General features: G+C 38.9%; 1 protein-coding gene across 11 annotated transcripts in view; it reads right to left on the bottom strand.

Annotated features, from left to right (window-relative positions):
- Positions 1 to 13,097, bottom strand: part of srcin1a (SRC kinase signaling inhibitor 1a) — a 109,718-nt gene that overhangs the window by 56,216 nt on the left and 40,405 nt on the right. The window lies entirely within an intron of this gene.

The raw sequence follows: 13,097 nt of genomic DNA, 5'->3' as shown, positions 1-13,097 counted from the left end.
TGAAAAGAGTTGTGAAATAAAAGACGACTAACATAAAAATGCTTGTACATGATGGAAGTGTTGAGGGTATTCTTTCCTCGGGCGAGAAATCATTCTTCTTCTCTGCAGTGATCAGACAGGATGAATAATATTAAATTAAATAAATTACCAGATTGTTGAGAGCTCTTAAAAGGTAACAAAGAAAATGCATGCTGAGGTGACAAAGACAAAGCAATTTATACCATGATATTGTTTGAATAGAGCTAAAATACCTTCTCCAGTAACAATGAGTGTGATCTTCTAATGACTAACAGTTGACTACAACCCTAAAGACCTTATTAATGTATTTACACTGAATAAACCCTAACAAATGACGCATTCCACTGCTAAAGAAACACAGCACTGCATAGGCAAGCAGGGTAACTGCAAACACTTACTACTGTTTCTTCTTGTTGTTATTGTATCTAATTAAACAGTCGGCCCCAAAATAACATCATTAATAAGATTATGCCTATTCTAATATCAATTTACTGGAATGAAAGCCAAAACCTAATTTGTGACGCTGAGGCTGTGTGTCTAAGTTTTCCAAATGATCATGTAATGATGTGTAATTTACACTAAATCTTGTCACCGCAGCTCTGGTGAGGTTACTTATTTTTATAGGGCAGGATTACTGAGCCGGTTCTGACATGTAGTTGCCGTCACCCCTCCCAGCAGACCTGCTGCCAAGCCTCTTGTAGTATTAGCATTTTCATTCCAGACAGAGCCAACAGGCTAACCTAACGAGCAATCTCCCACAGGAACACATCTGTTGTCAGATTAGTTAGGCTCTGGCCATGGGTCATCAATCAAAGTGGTGGATTACATTATGTACTGGAATTCATTCATTACTTACATCAGCTGATTAAATGGTTTGCATGAAGAGATGTGGAAAGAGCAACAGAGAGATGCCCGAAAATTGAGGGGGGGGGAAGTTAAAGCAGCAGCTCCACAAATCAAACAGGATTAAATGTGAGTATAGTGAAACTGAGAAAAATGTGAATTGCCACCGAAACAAACGCATGCCTTGCTGCCTTTCAGTCGGCAACATTATCATTTGTAAATGTCAATGTGCTCAATTTTATAACAAATCTATTTGCTATTCTTCATTTTTCTCAAACGGCACACATGAAAATGTAGCGTACTTTCTGACACAGTGGCGTTATGTAATGCAGATTTGCTCAAATAACTCCTTTGTCTTAAATTTAGGTGTAAAAACGTGAATATTTTGTTATTTCCTAATACATAACAGTGTATAACAGGTTTTGTTATTTCTTGTTTATTTAAGACAGGTGGTCTAATAAAATTGTTAGGCACTCTTATGGGAATAAGAAGCTGTAGGGCTTCGTGTTGGCACCAAGTGAAGCCAAAAAGATCAATGATGAGGCCCTCACAGCCTAAGAATAAGCTAGACCTTTACCACAGTCATCTTTGTCTCTGCTAAAGTGTTTTCTGGCTCCTAGATAGAAGCTACAATTAGCCTTTCATGTCTTCTACCTGGAGGGGCAGGCATGCAGTCACAGTCACAGAATTGCTGATTTCCTTCAAATCGTGACAATAAACAGAAGCAATTTTCCTCTTTGACGGGAATTATCCTGACAGTTTAATTGGAATGCCGCTGCCAGAATTCTTTAATTAGAAGAACAAAACACACACACACAACTTACCTACAAGAAAGTGGAAAAGAAATATAAAGGATCAATCAAAACAACCAGTCATTAGCCGCGATGAGTTTGACAGCGACTGTCACTGCAGATCGGTTACCTTGGCAACAGGTCAGCTGTTCTGCAAAGCCGTCAGCAGTTAGCTAACCCCCAAACATACACGCACACACACACATTTGTCCAACAAGCATATGGTTAAAGGTTGCACAAGCATTATGGTGTGAGACGTAGCCAGCGACAGATGTGGCACAAGCAGGGTAGCGGAGATTACAAGTTGCTGAGACAACAAGGCACATGAATCTGTGTTATGATACGGATCATCATGTGTCACAGTACAAACTGCTCTCTGTCAACTGGCATCAGAGAGAAGACAAATAGAAAATCAGAAGATAGGAGGTAGGAGGTGGGTTTTCCTCCAGATGTCTGGTAGGAAATGGCTTTTACTTTTAAAGGGCTAAGTTAAAGAAAAAGAAAAAAAAATTAAACACGCCTCTTTCATCTTCAAATCACGTTTTCAAGTCATCTGCTTTTGTGTTAACAAAACCCCTCATCTATTAGGACAGTCAGATCAGAAAACGCACATGCTGAAAGAGTGTCACAAACACAAAGACGCCATGTGCATTTGAAGTCAAGCGAAAACTGTGACACAGATCAGAAAGGAATTCCCATATCTAGGATTTCAGCTTATTTAGCGGGGCTTTGTCATGTCTGCTGTGATCCCAGTACTAGAGGGGGGAGATGAACGGCACACAGCAGTCCCTAGTGGGGTGTCAGAGTAATTGCTTATTTTTAACCAGTCCCCAGGGGACATCACAACGTGGGCAGCGGAGAAGCTCGACGAAACACTCCAAAACAGCAGCTCCACCTGCTCCTCCATATCTCCGTTGTCTGCCTCTTTGTCTTCATCACAAAGGGCAGAACAACAAATGCAACCTGGCAGGCTGAACTTTACCATTTACTTCAGTATGTGTCCCTCGGTAGTGTCAAAAGCCAAGCACAGAAAATAGAAAGTATATTAGAGACACTGTCACAGTATAACTGGGAATTATGGTCAATAAAATGTTTGCCATTTTGTGTTTATGGCAGGGTTTGTCGATGTAATGAAATGACTTCACTGTACAGTGTACGTGAAGGAGAAACTAAAACTCAAAGATCCCCAGGCGTACATTTATTTTTAAGTTCACTACCTAAAGAAACAGTGTGCCCAAGCACTGTGCAGACTTTTACACAGGTGACGATAAAATCAATTTTTATATGTTACTGTTCTTTATATTATATGGAATGATTATACCGTCTGTCAGTACTGATGATGCTTCCAGAAAAATTTTAAAAAGCATGGTTTTAGTGAATTTTATCTTTATTTTTTAGCTGTACAGAAGAGACTATTTTCCAGAATTTCTTTTTTTTCTTGAGAAAAAAAAGGCATGACCTGGTTTCAAGTGTTTTTTGCTCCAATAATCCAGAGAAGCAGAGCAGCTTGCTTAGAGGGCATCTGAAAGACATTTCATCTAGTAAATAAGTGCATCCTCTGTAGCTGGTATTGCTTCTGTTCAATGTAACTTATAGTATTATGCTTTAATAGTAGGATGCTGCATTCTCTAGATAATGCACCATTATTTCATGTCGCTGTGCTTTCCGATCGCTTTTGAAATACTGCAAGATTGAGTTACCTTGACTTAACTAAATAAAATTTTGCATCTTTCTCATTTATCTTCTCTTGCGCTTGAACGATTGTCCTTCTAGGCATCACATTAGTGCAGACAAAACTCTGCAACAATCTATGCTACTTGTCTGTTTTTCCTATTCATTTATCATGTGCCCTGTGATCGTCATGCCTCTTAAAGATGTCTCTTTCCTCCTTTATCTCGCGTTTCTACTGCATGTCTCTATGTGTTTTATTTGGGTTGGCGTGCAGAAAGATGAATGGGGTGGGGCAGTCGTACAGATGGATGCGTGGGGTTCTGTTGTGATGTACTGTAGGTGAGCGGGGAAGAGCAGCCAGTTGGCACGAAAGAGGAGGAGGAGATGACGAGTTAGACATTAACAAGCTGTCGCTGCCAACACAACACAGCGCCCAATGCAACAACAAAAACAACAGAGACAACCCCCCGACAAGCCCGGTGCTATAAACAGCAATCAACATGAATCCAACACCGTTCCACCCACAGAGAAGAGGTACCCACTTTAGGTCAAGCTTGGACCAATTGAAACAAAATTAATGTGCGAAATCAAGCAGAAGCCTCCGGGTATGCAGAAATGCCAAGACCGGCAGTTCCTCAAATGGACACTTGAGGGTGGATCCAAAAGAGAGTCAATCCCAACAGACTCTCATGTTAAAATGCCCAACTGAACACCATTAAAAAGCACGTTTATAGTCTGGCACAAAAAAAACCCCTGAAGAGTTTTGATATGAGATCGTTCCTCCCTTCACAACAACTGCAGGTGTGATTTTCTTTCTTTATCTCACTAGTTTAGATTTTATTTTTAGCATTTAAGTGGAATTACCTGTGAAATAATATGAGTTATTATTTAGTACAGCACATTCAGATGCATGTGCTATGGTTTTGGTTTGTAAAATTTTAGTGTTTTAATAAATTAGTTAGCATTTAGCAGTCAACTGTGTGTTGTATCCATACGAATCTAAGAGGAAACATTTAATAAAACATTTTCATAATTAAGCAAATATTTCTTAACTTTTTTCAAAGGCTTTTTTTGGCTTATAGCTCATGAAAATCAGAACTCACGTGTCTCAGATTATTTGAATGTTTCCTAAGATCAATCCAGAAATACAATACAGAAACATCCAACTTCTTAAAAGTACATGCATTTATAAACTCAGTACTTTGTTGGGGTTCCTTTACCACAAATGAGTGCTCAGGTTGCTTTGATGGCAGCTTTCAGGTCGTCTGCACTTTTGGGTTAAGGTTTCCTCATCTTCTTCTGATGACAGACCATAGATTCTCTCCTGATTCATGTCAGGTGAGTTAGCTAGCCAATCAAATACACCAATAACATAGTGAGCAAACTATAGTTTTGGCACTGTGGGAAGTTCGAAGATGTAGGCAAATGGAAGCATGAAGCATGCTCGTGGTAGACAGTATATTCCAACCACTGTAGGATTCTGATATCAATATTTGGTGAATATTGGATTTAAAAATCCAACATTCTGATACACCAGCTGATATTTGTTTCTTTAGGCCCACGAAATATTAAACAGATTTCCCTAACATCTGTTAAGCGTAGTATTTAGCGTATTTAGTTATTTAGGCTCTGCCAGATTCCACTTGTGTTTGTGGCGTTCCCAAACATCTGTGTTGCCAACAAGGAAATTATAGACTGCCCTCTGGTGGAGAAAGTATTCATTGTCAGCAATAATAACATGGTTGAAGGGTTTCTCCCATCTGTCTTTTACCCTTTTAAATTTCATTTATCAGGATTGCAAATGCAGATACTGATAGATAAGCACATAGCCAATAATGGCTATAATGTCTAAAATCAATCGGACATTAGTAAACAGCTGCACTGACTTTGAGTGGACCAACCAGCACCAACACCAGCAGATGACACGGCACCCCAAATCATCACAGACTGTAGAAAATTCACTCTGGACTTCAAACAGCTTGGTTTCTGTGCCTCTCCACTCTTCATCCAGACTCTAGGACCTTGATTTCAAAATGTAATGTAAAATGTACTTTCATCTGAAAAGAGGACTTTGAACAACTGAGCAACAGTCCAGTGCCTTTTCTCCTTAGCACAGTGAAGATGCTTCTGATGTTGTCTCTGATTCAGGATGCAACAATTGTAGCACCTTTCCTGAAGACGTCTGCATGGTGGCTCTTGATGCACAGACACCAGACTCAGTCCACTCCTTGCAAAGGTCTCTAAAGTTCTTAAAACAACATCTGTTGACGAGACTCTCAAGGTTGCGGTAATTTCTGTTGATTATGCACCTTTTCCTACCACACTTTTCATTCTACTCAACTTTCCCTTAATATGCTTCAATACAGCGCTCTGCGAACATCCAGCTTTTTCAGCAATGACCTTCTGTGGCTTACAGTGATTATGGAGCGTGTCGATGGTTGTTATCTGGACAACTGTCAAGTCAGCAGTCTTCTCCGTGATTATAGCTTTATGTGCTGAACTACACTGTGAAATACATGGTATTTATACTGTAGAATATTTCATTTGAATAAATTACTATTGAAAGAATGAGATACTGGATTTCCAATTTTCATGAGTATAAGCCAAAATCATCAAAAAAGGCTTGTGTAATTCTTGTGTTAAAGGTCTTTGTGGCATCACTTATTGTGACAGCCGTTAAGATGAAGCTCAAAAACCAATAAATGATGTCACTTTTTCTGTTTGCGTTTTCTTTTTTTTCTTCTTTTTTTAAAAAAAAAATTGTGGTAAATAGCAATTTTAGTTGATGAAACTTAGAAATAGAGCAGTAAAGTTTACTGTGCCCTTCCAGACTAACCTCAGTGTCTCAGCTCACTCCCAAATGGCTTACTGCAGCAAGACGAGGATTAGCCAATGTTGCTGCCACCACTTCAAAACACTTTAACTGCAGCAGTCAAAATCAATCAAACCAAAGGAGAGAGAACATCAAATGTGCTCTGTTGCTTTTGGTTACTTTGCTTTTTTTGACTTTAGATAGCTTATCAGGATGTACATTTAACATTCAGTTTCCATTGATTTAAATTTACAGGAAACTTTTTGATTCGATATTATACCATGTAAAAGCTCTGAATGCTACAGTGCTCCCTATAGTATACTTTTAGTCACTTATTGTATAATATCATGGGACTAATAGCTGCAGGGCTTGGTACAGGCATGCCAAAAACACCTACTCCCTAAAACTCAAGAGCACCAAGTAACATTTACTCAAGTTAAATGTCAGTTATGATGAGTCCCAAGGCCAATCTGACTGAATGTTTTTCCTTCAATCTTAAGGCCTCATGCTGCCAATCACACCCACAGAAAAGCTGCCTCTCTGGACACACACAAATAGGCGGTGTATCACAGTTTTAAAACTAAAGCAGGCCTCCTTTGGGATCCGAGGTCTTTAAGGGAGAATACAGCAGTATTTAATATAAAAAAAGACATCAAAAATGTCTCTATTTTAGCAAATGTTCCAATCTTTTCTTCCTGCCACCTGCTAGCTGAATGAAGCTTGAATCTGACAATTGTTAAATGTTCTGCCCCACAGCACCAGAGCACTTGGCAGAGCAGCCCATGGCTGATCCAGTAAGAACTAGCACTGACTCACAACGAGCTGGGAGACAGAGAAAAAGAGATGGAGATTGACAGAGAGACAATGGTTGCTACAGATAGACAGGAAGAGAACCTAAGTATTGAGGTAGATGAAACTTAGAGAGCCAAAAAAGAAAAATGGGGATATAGAGGCCGGCAGTGAGAGGGCAGTGAAGAGAGGAGTAATTGACGGTTTTCAGGTAAGCGTTGAAAAACAGCTGAAAAGTGAAGAAAGAGCACAGAAGTGGGCTGAAATGAGGTGTGCACCGAACAAGACAGAAAAAAAAGAAACAACAAAAAAAAATCAACCGTTAGAGTCGGGGGCCAGAAAGGCAGTGGAAAAAGAGCAGAGAGCAGAAACCAGGTTGTGAAACCTCCAAATCCATTTGTTACCCAGAGACTCATTAGCATTTTTGAGTGAGTGTCTGGTTATAAATAGGATTGGGAGTGTGTGTTTGACAGGAGGAAGTCTACAATTTGACAAGAAGACATTCATCTCACCAGAGAATTCCCAGAAGATGGACAGAGAGACAAACAGACGGATCTCCCACAACAAAGCACACTATTTCATCAGTCAGCAACTCCCATGAAAAGTCTTTCCTACCCAAGCCATACCCTCGTTACCCCATCCTATAGCACAACACTGAGTACAACACTGAAATGATAATGAACAATATTTCCCCATCTTACATTGTACTTTTTAGGGTGCAGGCCATATTTTGAAGTTGACTGAATGAAGTTATGCAATAATTAAAGTTACTCATGCATTAGCTTTTAAGCATTACTTACTTACCAAAGACTTACATAGTCTCCTGTAAAAGCCTGACTTGTTACACCCTATTATAGCGTATCTACCATTAAGTATTTGTGGGTTAACATAATTGCATTGTATTTTAAAAGAAAATAACAGGCGATTTATGCACTTAGGCATGGGCTATATTATAAAGTGTTACAGACTTGTTGCATTTTACTTTACAAAGTTAAGACAAAAATCTTTACACCAACTCTAACATTGTATTAAATCTAAGAATCCTCCCCATTATCTCCCGTAGAATGAGGAATACAGCTTAACAGCAGCTGAATTAAGGTATCGATATCATTGGCTCCCTAGTTTCTTCAGACCCATGTTATACCATAGCTGCAAAGACAGAAAAAAACCCCTTAATGTTCAAAAAACACCTGAAATATCTTATCAGCAAATATCAACTCAGTGAATAACCAGTTGAACTTAACGCTATCTGAAGGCAAAATCGATGCACTGACACAAGTTTTTACTTTTAAATGATGGACTGTAGATAAATATTTAAGTGAAGAGCCATCGTTGCTCCTGCAAATACTGCATTTTGCAATTGATTTGTTGACTTCGGTGAAGTGTATTCACAAATTGGTACATCTAAGTAGAGGCTGTCATCTTCAGTCAGTCCTCATAACTCCTACATGTCAATGAATTAGTGTTTGTATATATCACCTGCATATTTCCTTAGCAAAAATGTGGAAGATAAACACATGAAGAGAGCGTGAATGAAAGATTTAGTGCGGGATTTATTGGTCACTGACTAACTAATCAGGGGATTTGACCAACTTGTAATCTGATCCAAAACAGAAAGGCTTCACAGTCTCCTGCTCATATGGTTTTGGCATACACACCAAAAAGACCCTGATTCGTTTGATGCCATAAAGAGCACTTGTGTTTTTGATGTGGCAGGTTTTAACTTCAGTTTTTCAAACACAGAGCCTTCCTCCATTCTCTCTTGCTATCCCTGCTTCTTTTTCGCCATATTTTGCCTTTTTCCTCCAACTTGAGACTGTGGAGCTCTTTATGCTTCGCTAGATGCTTTTGAGATATTTCTAGTTCCAGCTTAAAAGCTTGTCAGTCACTCATGGCATGTTCTCCAACTTCTTTGTCTCTTTCGGCCTCGCTCTGCTCTTATATGCACATTTTCCCTACAGTCAAAAAAATGCAACACTGGCTTTAATTATATGAAGAAAGAAAACTAAGCACTCTCATCTCCATCCGACATCTAGTTATATTCTGCTTTTGACCTGCTGTTGCTCTCACCCTGAAGCCATTTGAAGCATGTGTGTACAAATGTTCCATTTTTTTCAGTCTGTAGATGGCGCCTCTAGCTACAGCACTGCTTTCATGGTCTCCCCAACCCCCTGCCACCGAAACCATCTCCTGCCCACCACACAAATAGTTTCAACCTCCAAAAATCTAGCCTTCCTGATTCTCAGCCCAGATCCACCATTGGCATTGCTACACTGTGGCTGGTCAACAGGACATAAAGCTGCGGCAGAGCCCAGGGAATGAATGAAGAAGGCTCAGAGCCATGCTTCAATCATGACCTGGAACCATTAGAAAACATGCTGCTTTCTAAGCCATAAAAAATTTAGATTAAAACTCTTTTCACACATGCAGTGCAATCCTGAATAAGTATAGGATTTATGGAACAGTAGAGGGTCAAAAAAGACCTTTGTGCCAAGGCCAGCAGCAGGCTCTTCTATTCACTTTGCATATATGCTGACATTGACTGAAGGTTTCATCATAAATGTCAGCATACCCTCAGAGCTAATAGGACAATAGAAAATTATAGTTTCTTTCTTATTGCAACACTTTCAGTGGTCCAGCGCCACAAACTGTGTCTTCTCAAAAAAGGGTCCCAAGGGTCAATATAACAAGTCAACTTAAAGACGAAAAGCAATGCTGACATATGACTACATGTCTTGTTTCACAGCTTTGCAGCAAATTTTGATAGGATGTGATGGAAAGAAATAATCTATGTGGTAACTTTTGGGTGTTTTTATTTTTAATGGATATTAAAAATTCATGTCATTTTGTCTCCTAGCTGGAGCCAAGCAATCCACCAGTATCTCAGGTCTGAAAATGGTTAAAAATTTACATCCATCATAGTTTTTTGACCATTGGTGGTGGTATAGCATTTAAGATGCAGCTAACGGGATGCTCACAGGCTTGGAAATCTAATGGGGTCTTCCTCTGCCGATGCTGAACCTTTCTGCAAACCTTCTAACGTTCCTGCTGGCAGACAAACAGAGAGAGATGGGAATTTTTCTTGGTGGAGTAAATGAAAAATAATCTTGTTTGACAAATACATAATTTCATGTCCACACCAGCTTATTGCTAGCAAAAATCTATTTATATTAAGTGACAAATAAATTATTCATTTAAAAAGACTTGATGGGTTTCAACAGGTTGTGAAAAAGTTGCCTTTTTTAACATTTTTTTTTTTACATAATTATGTATTATTAATTACATAATACATAATCATTTACACAATTTACTTAGGGATTAATAAAGTATTGTGATTCTGATTTTTTTGTCCAATAACAAATAGCACACCAAGTCAGAGTATGTTGTTGCTACTTTGAGAACATTTAGGGATTAGTGTGATTTGCTATCATTTCAAGGATGAAAGTCCTTTCTAGTTTTCATTATGCGGGCTATCATATTAGGATTAACAATTAATCTAGATTGTCATAATTCCCTGTTAAAGAGAGGCTGGTCTGGCTTTGAAGTGTCTCAGATACAAGGCAGTAAGATTTAGACATTTGTCCTTGTATGTGGTATAATTGTGTTATAATGCTTAACAGCTTATAGCGAAAATCCTTGATTGTATGGGTTCATGGACACAAGGTTTTCCAAAAAGAAAAAGATAGAAATGTAAATGTTTTGACTCACTCTTAGTTTTTTTTTGGCCCATAAGCAAACACGCCAAATAACTAAAATTGCCCTGTGACCAACCGTAACTCCACACTTCACTGTAGGTTTGTGATGTTACATCATAATTTAGCCATGACAATGGTCTTTATGTGACAACTAATGCCTGGAAATTCTTGCATTATCATGCATATGTTTCCAAGTGTGGAAGGAGGAGGTTAAATGCTTTTATATTTCAGAAAAACTGCCATTGTTGATATTCTAAATATAACCTGGACACTTGTGGTGAGAACACATCTCCACAGAGAGCTGCTGCCAGAGGTCGACTGTTCATGTCGTGTCAATGTGACTGAAAAGGAGGAAGAAAAATATCAAAAAGAAATATCACTTTGAGGGTAAGATGGGGCTCTCAGAAATGCTGCCGCAGCCCTTCATCATCTCCTTTCTCCTGTCTCTTCACAAACAATTTTACACTTACATCTCTCTCCTCTTTTCCATGGTAGTGACAAACGGTGCGCTTCCGGAGTTTCAAGTGCTGTTTCAACTGTGCCTGGAGAATAAAGGCAAAGCAAAGCTGCATTTTTTTAAGTGAATCCTAACTAACAGGAGCATTAACTCGGTGTAGAGAAATGCTAGTTGTAGCCTAAAAAAGAAAAGAAAAAAAACAAAACAAAGGGAAAAAAACTGCCAAAATGCACCAAATGATTAACTGTCGATGCCCTTCATCAAGGACAATTTTTGCCGGTCACTGATGCTGCAATGTGAGGATTTGCTGCTTTCCACCACTAAAATCCCAACAACCACTTTGTTAAGCAATTTTTTTTATCATAAAAGAGCATCATATCTTGCTCCTCGCATGAAAAAGATTTAGAAAAGACTTGTGCTGTAATCAATATTCACACAGGTTAACACACTAACTCTTTCTCACAGTCTGTCTTTTGGAAAGAGATCAGGATGACACGTAAGAAAGTTATTCTAAAACAAATTCCACAGTAGCCAAAAAGCCGATTCGACAAGGTTTATACCCAGAGAGTATATTTACAATAAAAATGAACAAACATTAATGAACCCAGCTTTTTAAAATGCCAAAACACTGTAAGGGTAATAACTCACAGAACAAATGTTACATAGTGTAATAGAAAATAAACCAGAATGACATTTTGTTGTAAACCATACAGTTTACAAGAAAAAGTACCTTTGTGATATTTTTTGAAATGACAAAAATAAAGAAGTGCAAGGTAGCTGTATTACTTGTTTTTTTTAAACATTTCGGATTATCATGTGTCAAATGTCAGGACAAGTTGTCATTTGATTTACGATGAGTTTATTAATAGCACATAACAGATTAAATAAAACATTTTAAAATGCCGAACAAGCTTACTCTTTCTCTCTCTCACACACACACACACCTACGTACTGTCTATGATCCTTCACATAACATAGATGTATCTTCCACACAGAAATCCCAGCACACACAAATGTCAGCTGCCCACTTTTAATCTCCCACCGCCTATTGTCTAGCTGTCTCGAATCCTTTAAACTCATTTTATGAAGACGACAGAGTGTAGGCGTTTTTAGAAGATGTAGAAGAAGGAAGTCGTTTATTCAGGAAGAGTTTGCCGCGTTTTAATCTCTGCAAAGATGTGTGGATGTGTTTGTGTACTAGATGGTTTGACTCTGTGAACCCTGCATCCTTCTGGCATTGATCCTAAAAGCACGCATAAGCACGCGCACAGACACACATTAACTCGCTATTAAGTGATGAGATTGAACTAAGGGCATGATGAATAAATAATGGTTTAAACTCTTGGGCTTCAGCTGACTAATTAACAGGGAAAAGGAGCCTTCTCGTAAAGCAACAATAAAAAAAAAAGGGAAACAGAAGGCCATCTTGTAAATCGGGGATTACTGAACAGGTTGCATACACACCAACACACGCACACCTGAAAGATATACACACTGCAAACATATCCTAATTTGTGCTATAGTGTGCTGTCAGGAAGAGACAAAAAAGGGGAGGAGAGGCGCTGGCCTCTATTGACTAAAACCCAGTGGGCTAATGAGAACTCCAATACACAGCCACACACAAAAACACACAGACCCCACACCCTCATTACTGTCATATCCCTGCTTTGGAGGGCGAAGGTGCCATGTTAGCATCTCACCACAATCCTTTTCAGCTGAAGTCGTCATCAAGGAATATCTAAAGAGAAGTTGTAGTTGTTTCACAGCGTCCTTGATGCTCTGTGAGCTTCGTGGTCGCCCGACAAATTCTCGCACATGCTGTCACTGAGGTCATTAGAGTGGTATAATTGTGAAGAATAACTGGTCTTGCCGGCCCAGCTGTCCTGCTGATATCATCCAACTAGTTTTCCCTGGATCATATTATTGCTAAATGTGTGCAGACAGCAGAGGGACAGAGAAAGGAATATGAGAAAAATGGAAAATGAAAAGGGAGTGGCAACACTGACTGAAGGCTTTTATTT

This window comes from Oreochromis niloticus, linkage group LG4, assembly GCF_001858045.2.
Source record: "Oreochromis niloticus isolate F11D_XX linkage group LG4, O_niloticus_UMD_NMBU, whole genome shotgun sequence".
Classification (NCBI taxonomy): Eukaryota; Metazoa; Chordata; class Actinopteri; order Cichliformes; family Cichlidae; genus Oreochromis; species Oreochromis niloticus.
The sequence above is the reverse complement of the archived record's forward strand: the minus strand, read 5'-3'. Positions and strand labels throughout refer to the sequence as shown.